Source organism: Poecile atricapillus, chromosome 1 (genome assembly GCF_030490865.1).
Source record: "Poecile atricapillus isolate bPoeAtr1 chromosome 1, bPoeAtr1.hap1, whole genome shotgun sequence".
In the NCBI taxonomy this organism is placed as follows: domain Eukaryota; kingdom Metazoa; phylum Chordata; class Aves; order Passeriformes; family Paridae; genus Poecile; species Poecile atricapillus.
Window position 1 is genome coordinate 65,757,704 of NC_081249.1, and position 8,700 is coordinate 65,766,403.

The following is an 8,700-nucleotide window of genomic DNA, read 5'->3' on the forward strand; positions in this document are numbered from 1 at the left end:
TGTGCTTTGTAGCAGCATTCATTCCAGACTGCAGGAGGGACAACACCAGAAGGCCAAAGGAAAATCAGCATAAGGACCAAGTGATTTATAGCACTCATCTAAGGCAGTGTTATTACAAAATGAGGAAAATGTCTCCTCTTTCAGCACTTTAATCACTTGGGGCAATGTAGATGCCAAAGGCTCACACCTTTGTATGCAGACCTATAACTGTAAGACATAAAACAGAGGAAAGAGACTAACGACTCAGCTGTGCTGAATGAGAATAGTTACAACGTCAAGCAAAATCTCTCACTAGTCAATTTGAAGGACCAGGCTAGGGAGCAAAGTAAACTCATTCTCAATTTACACAGAGCACTTCTGAAGTTTTGCACCCTGCTGTGGTGTTCAGCAATACAAATTTCTCTCTCCCACTGGCACAAGAAACTAGCAGTGCAATAGTATCGACAGGAGCAATGAGATCAGCAAATACTTTGATTTCTACTTCACCATCTGCTCTTTTTCTGTTGAGCCTCTTCTGATAGATGGAGAATCATTATCTATAAGCTGTTGGTTTTCTGGGGTTTTGATTTGTTTATTCTTTTTACTTGCTTTCAGCGACTGCAAAGCTGCCATGTAAAACAGCTCCTAGAAACATGCCCTCTAACAAAGGAACTGGGCTGGTGCCTCATGTGTTCCCTCCTGCCCTCCTGAATGGAAATGTACCTACTTTCTACACCAAGTTAATTATTTGGTGCTGAATGGACACAGAGATATACTGATCTCTTTGCCTATCTGAGATTTATGTGAACAAGAAAGCAATGTACTGCAAATGGTCAAAATGGGTGATAAATAAACTGAGGTAGGGGATGGAGGGCAAACAAAAAGTCATGAGTCCAGGATTTGCAAAGCTACAGAATCCACAGACTCACATCTGAAAAACTGGACAGATCATAAGAAAAATGAAGATTATTAGTATATGAATTCATGTTCTTCACAAGGAAAAAGACCAAAAAATCAATACCACCGCCACAACAACAAAACAAACAAACATCCCACCCCACTTTATTTTCAAATTACTTCCTCTGGCCATGAAAAGATCACTCTCAGCTTTTATGTGTGCTGCCACTCAGACTCCTGGCTGAAACTAAAATCACAGATGAGGAGTATCAGAGCTCACCCTTGGAAATGCCACTTTGTCTTTCCAGGTCTTTTCTGCACTTGATGCTTAAAACACACAAAGCAAGGATTGCCATATCAGAGCAGCCTTCTGATCCATCTATCCAGTAAAAACTTGTGGGATAACATATCTGAAGAAAGAATGTCTTGCTTACCTCAGACATCACTGAACTATACTCTGAAATCCAGGTACTTATCCAAAACTAATTCAATGTTCCCACTATATAAACATGTCTAATCTCTTGATGCCTGCCAAATTTTGTTCCAACGGCTCATACCACAATCATTTAAAGAACTTCACCATAAATTTGGACATTTCAGATCCTGATGAGTTGTCCAGATTCATCTTCTGATGAAAATGCCTATGAATAGTTATAAAACATGATTTAGAATACTAACATACAACAGCATTGTCAAGCCTGACTGGCAAAGAGTCAATAGATAAAGCATTAATTCTTGATCAAATGAATGTCTCTTAATGAAATGGAGTGTCAATGGCATGCAGGAGGAACAAGTCTTGATCTGCACTTTGCTTCTAACAGAAAATGTGTTACTACAGCTACAAATGTGTTTTAGAAATCTGGTGTCACTGGTGGAAAATTAGGTTATAAGAACTAGGGAGCTATTCAGCCTGGATTTCAAACCTCAGTTCTGGTAATAATATTATATTAGTATATATTAACTAATATATATATATATGTCCGTATATGAGAGAATAGAACCAACCTCCTCTCAATCATTAGTTCAAACAAATTAAGAGAGAAAGTTATCTCCTCATTATATGGAATGGAACAGAATATTTCAATTGGGATGGGCCTACAACAATCATCCTTTTCCACCTGCCTGACCACAAGTCAGAGCATGTTATTAAGGACATTGTCCAAGTTCCTCTTAAACACTGACAGGCTTGGGGTATTGACCACCTCTCTAGGAACCCTAATAACTGCTACCCTAGTTCCTTAGGAATCTCTCTCTGACAATGGGATTTAAATGATAGGAAAGAAATAGGACCCCTCTCAAACTTATGTTGTTTTGCAAAAGAAATAATGTTCCAGGCTTTCCTAGAGACCTTTCCCATCTATAACATATGTTTTAAAGGGCAAAAGACATGAAAGAAAGTCTCTGAGGTGCAGACACAATGTCAAAGTGTTGCCAAATATCTGTAGAGTTGAAATTCTTGGAGAAACAAAGCATCAGCAAGTTCAGTACTCTGGCTAGTTGACTCCAGCTGATTTGTGTTTACTAGCATAAACATAATTTGGTTTTGGGGGGTTTTTTAGAGAGGTTTTTTAATTTTGCCTTCCCCTAAAATAGAGAGTCTTTTAAAGATGTCCATCCCTTTCAGTTTCAGCATCTCAGGAGCATTTCTCATTTTGGTGCCAAGAAAACAAAATATCTAGTTAGTGCTTCTGCTTGCAGACAAAGCAGAGATCAGCAGCCTGTCAAACACCGCATCCCTCCCCTCTTCTGGCAGAGCAGCAGCACACAGAACAGAGCGGCTCTTAGGTGAAGGGGCACCCATCCTCTTTGGAGCTGCCAGTCCAGAATCTGCTCAGCCATTCAAGTTTTCTCCACCCATTTTGCATTTTCAACCTCTCCTTAGCAAATTGTCCAAATGAAATACTTATTCCCCTGTAACTTAAGCCCACAGCACACATGCTGTACAGATTTTCTCAGAAACTACTCACAAAACCCAAATAGCACTGGAACAGAGGTGAAAAATACCACCATCCACTTAAAAATAAGTAGATAATGGCTACACTTTCCTGTAAGGAAATCTTAAAATGACATTACTGCATTTATCCAAAGACTGGAGGCCCACACCTCTCAGAGGAGACATCCTTGACAGCCAAAGTAGGCAGGCTTTACTGGGAAAAGTCTCCCAGTCACGACAGACAAGTAAATAAATTAACAAATAAAAAAAGAAAAATCTTTTATCAGGCAATTAAAATAAAATCCTTTAACTGCCTTTTCCCAAAGCTCCCTTCAGGGCTGTATATTAGAAAAAGATTAATGGTGTGCTATTTAGCACCACCTTGTGCTGACTTGTCCTTTTCAAAGGAATGCAATGAAGGGAGGGAAACACATTCAGTCTTGACAGCCCAATGCATAAGGTACTTGGTAGAACACTGGTGTGATTGGGTTGGGTTTGTTAGATTGGGATTTCTATCACAACATCAATTTCAGAATGTAATTTGCAAGAGCAAGAATTGCCATATTATACTATTTAAAAATTAAACCAATCAAACAAAACCCCCAGACTTGTTTTGGCAAGAGAGCACTTGATCATAAATAAGAGCAATTTTTTACAGTTTTTACTTATTTGTTACATATTAAAAATAAGGCAGATTATTACATTTACTATTCTACAGACAGACTTGTGAAGCTGCCTCTAGAATAAATATTTATCACATGTAGCTAGTGAAATTAGGTATCAGAGTAAAAAAATTAAGTTTACTTAAACCAACTACTTTTGGAAAAATGTGACAGGGAAAAATCTGATTTTGAAGTCTGTGTGCCACAAATTTAATACATCAGGGCTGATCTCCCTGTGCTCATGGATGGAGTTATGGAGTTCTGGTCCCTCTACCTCGGCCTTTCAGTGTTGACAGTGATGCTCACAGCCCTGCTCACACCTGTGCATCCTCAGGGCACCTCTTTGGACTAGGAAAGTGCTACCATCTCTACCTATTGTGAAGGGAGTCCTTTGCTTTACCCCCTGCCCAAAGTTGTGTAGCACAGGGTTTTTGGACCTACAACTGGGGTTAGGTTTCATTTCTGTGACCCCTTCTGTGTGGGCTGCCAGTACCAAACCCAATCAGTGATGTTGTGTTGAAACACTGCCAGCTCAGGGTAAAGGGCCCAGTCAGAAGCCTGACAAAACTCTAGTAGCATTTTCCAATTACTTTTTGTGATTCTTGGATTAGATGCTATGAGAACAGGTGAGGTTCCATAAAGAAAAAATTCAGGCTGCCAAAAACAGTTGCCTTCCAAAACAAAAAATCCCAAAAACCCAGAAACAAAGTATTTCAGTGATTTCCAAGAATCAATACCTCAGAGCTTAGATTTTCTAATATTTTTTAATGTGCAATCTTTCCAAAGTCTGTGAGTAGTTGTGAAACAGAGCAAAAAAAAGCAGCCTTTTCCTTAATTTTGCTGCAGAAAGTCTGCACAAAGCAAGCCACACCTCTGCAGGGAGCTCCCACCCTGGATTAGCCCTGACACTGAACTCCCTGCTTCCAGTCCCAGATGGGAAGGTCAAAGGACCATGTTCCTGGATAAGCTGTCCATAACAAGTGTTTAAATAACATGTAGGTTAAACAAATGCTCATTATGGGATGACAACTGAGGCCCTTGGCAGCTTCTCTGCTTGCTGCCTGGATGAGGTGGTCAGGGATTTCGCATCACAGTCTGCTTCAGAGGGAAAATTCATTCTTGGAACTGGCAAAGGTTTATGGAAGAAGGGAAAGCGTAATTAAAAATTCCTGAGAGAAGCTACTTTAGTCCAGGTTGGATAGAGCTCTGATCTAGTTCCAAGCCCTTTGCCATGGGCAGGGACACCTTCCAATGGCCAGATTGCTCAGGGCCCCATCCAACCTGGCCTTGAACTTCTCCAAGGACTGGGTCAACCACTACTTCTTTGGGCCACCTGTGTCTCATCAGTCCCATAGCAGATGATTTCTTCTAATATCTAATCAGAGCATACCCTCTCAGTTTAAAGCCATCATCCCTTGTTCTATCATTACATGTGAAAACACACATATAAAGCTGCAAAAATATTTCTGGAGTATTTTTTGGGATGCTTTTTTTAAGGAAAAAATGAATACTCAGCTTCATTACATTGAACAGTCCAGACTGGATTGGAAGGATGGCAAGGTTCTCTGTCAATTCATTCACAAATTCAACTGTAATCACAAGTCATTGATAAAGATAGCACCACAGATCTATCATTCATTATCAGACTTTTGATGTCTTCAGGAAAATAGCTCACATTATCTAGAGGGTTTGAATGTGAAAAATTTCAAAGGGAAACAGTGCTACATCAAGTGTTCTTGCTGAAAAATCTAATGAAGTTTAGATACCACAGTAAAGGAAGTGGTTTTGTGACCAAAAACTATTAAAATAAATATTTCCTTTGGTACCACTACCAACTAAATCCAATCTTTCAAAATCTACCATGATGTGAAAAGAGCCTATACAAAATGATAACAAAATAAAAGGGAACAGAAAAATAGAAAAATACATTAGCCTAATGTTTCTGCATTAGGTTTCAGGCTGTAAAATGGGTTCAATATACCATTGCAAATGCAAAGTCAAGCTGAAATATAAGGAGTTTCTCAGCTCAAATGAAACAGGGAAAATTGGGAAAATCTTCAGACATTCTGGTCTACATGTATCCCATTAAAGACAATAATTTGGAAAGAGTTTCTTTTAAAGGCCCATATCAATCTTAAGTGTAATTCACAATGTACATCTTCATTGTCCATCTTGTGCACCCAGCTTTCTTATGTTCAGTGGTTGCCTCTGGGATATAAGTTAGACCTCCTAAAATTAACCCCCAATTATGTTGGAATACCAGGGAGAGAAGCAACAGTATCTGAAAATGTCTGAAGGGACATCCTTTCCTATTTCTTTGTTCCTTTCCTATTTCTTTGTTCTATAGTCAGAGAAACTGCTACCTAAATCCATTTTGGATCAGCTACCTCTCTTTCCCCTGAAGGACTAGGGACTTCCCGGCCACATCTCCTACCTTCCACGAACTTGCAAGAGCACTGTCAATGAACTGGCTTCCTTCAGTCAGAAGAGGTTCAAATCCACATCTTGCACAAGACAGCCCTGGGATTCAGGATAGCAGGTCACTCAGGAGAGGTGATTTATGTGCTGTGTGATCAGGCATGCAGGAGTCATCAGACCAGAAGGAGAGCAGCTACAGGGAACTGTGATCAAAGGCTAGCAATAAGGACACTCAGCTGGGACATAGTAAGTATGGAAACCTCCCTGAAAGTCAGCAACAGAACTCTGGATCAGGTTACCCCACTTTTCTTTATCTTTCCAATCACAGGTTTCTCTCTGTAGATTGGTGCATAAATATCATAGTAACATCTTTTTCTTGGAAGCCATCAACTATCTTGTTGACAAAGAGTTATAAAACTCTTCCTATCAACAAGAGATGTTCTGCTTGAATGTTTGATTGAAGATGCACGTACTTTCAGAGAAGAGATGCACAGAAGATTTAACATAGAGTGCTTTTCCCACAGCACATCCAGACCTATTTACCAATGCTGGTCACTGAAGAGTCATCAAGGATGTCATTGAGTACAATACTTAATGACAAAGATAAGATTTCCTAATATTTAAGGATATACATGATAATCTTCTGGTATTCCAGTAAACTCTGGAACTTTTTCCCTGGTTTCCTGAAGAATAGTTACATCTACCAATACATTCTTCAACAGCCCTGTGATTTATATATATATAAATGAATGAAGAGCCTGATACTGTCTGTAGGAGTCTCAGGATCTAAAAGAGATTTGTTGAATTGCAAAAAAAGTTTTCTCTTTTTCAGCCCAACTTCTGCTCACTAAGAAGTTGAATTACATCATCTGAAACTTGAACATAAACAGGAATTGGTGGGTTGGGAAGTCTGAGGAGGAATATTTTTATTTTGAAAAATGTCTTTCTGAATAGGACTGTTCATGATATATGCACATAGGATATGTGCATGAGCATGTTCTTTTGCTGAGTGTACAAATAACTTTTTTCCTACAATATTTTTAGAGCTATAGTTTTCTTATCAAATTCAGCAATTAAACATTATATGACAAATAAGAGTTCATTTCATGTCCACAAATCCAGTTCAAAGCTACCTCCCTCTAGTAGTGGTAAGACTGCCAGATCACCAGCAGAGCTGTGAAAGCTACCATACTTGAGAATTTTCCATTATTAATTTGTCCTGAAGCAGCTGGATGAGGGATTCAGCATCCCTCCTGCTTAACCTGGGAACTTTTCAAGCTCCCCGTCGCCAAAATCTAGTACTTTTTGTTAGATCATGTCTAGACAGAGTCTAGACCATATCCAGTCCCCCCAGATAGGTACACATCCCAGTTCTTGGGCCCAGATGTCCCAGCTTCTCATCCTAGTGGGTGTGTTCTGCGCCGACACACCTCATCCTCCCACATGTCCTGTTTTTTCTCGCAAAGGAAATCCACAAGCCTACCCTGGACAGGCTCCATGCAGCCTCCACCAGCTGCTGAAGATGCAGGACTGAGAGGCCAGGATTTTGAGGACATCTGATGTGGCCAGGGTCCAGGTTAAAAAATCTCATTTCTGAGATGCAGGAAAAAAGCAAGACAAGCTGATTCAGTTGTCTGGACACTGGTACCTAGAGTCATTTTTCAGTGACTCACAGTATTGAACACACAGAGCTGGCAGGTGTGACAAGAAACTGTGGATGACCCATGTGCCTAAAGAAAGGCAGCTAGAGCCCAGAGAGCCTACACTAAAACCTCCAACACATTTCCAGAAACCCCAACAAGTCCCTCAGAGTTATATAAATGAAGTGAAATGCCATCTTTGTTTGTTTTTTTAAAGGCTAGCTAAAATATTTGCAAAACAGACCGTGAGTGCAGAAGTAGTTTATTGCCTCTAGCTTGATTTTCTTCCATAGCTTTTCCTTAGTTCTTCCAACAGCCATAACTCTGACTCATCAATAATATTTTTTCCCACTTTACCACAACTAATGTGCATGTCATGTGAAACACACTTTTTTTTTGCTTTCACTCAGTAAATCCATAAATACCTACTAATATCTCTGTAAAACAGCAAAGTTAAGGCACACCAGTTCTTCATATTCAGCTCCACATGCAAGAAGAGCAAAGCATCCAGCATCACATTTACTCATGCCCAAAGTGATTGAGCATCATTGCCCAGCTTAAACATGGTGAGAGATGAGTAAAGAGCAGCATCTACAATGAGTAGAATTCCATTTTTGCAGCATCACAGACTTAGCATGTGCTGTGAATGTTCACATGTCATAGCCCCATATTGGGTCACATATAGGAAATGGGTTCCTATTTGCCTCCCCAGACCAAGTCTGACACAATGGCTGTGAGCTTAGGTTGAGCCTAGGGACAAGTAAACATTTTCCATCTGGTCCTCAGACTTATTCCACCTTTCTAGCATAAAAGAAGCAGGAGAGACACTATGATGGCACATAGGTATTAGGAGACTGTGAGTTGCCAACACAGCAATATGAGAGCTGGAGAAAATTCAAACAGGGACAAAAGACATATTACACCTGTGGTGGACTCACATCTGAATTTACAGCTTGGGTCACTGTTTTGAGGTGAGATCTCTTTCATAAGAAGACATGCGACAAAAGACACCATAAGGATCACAGGACTCCATTTGAAAGATGGCAATGGAGAAATGGGAGAAACATTGCCATAGCATTCCTCAGCATGAACTCTTTCCACTGCAAACTATCCATGAGGTGGTAGGAGACAATGTGTTAAATTAGCTCCACCTGGCAATTTACTGTGACTC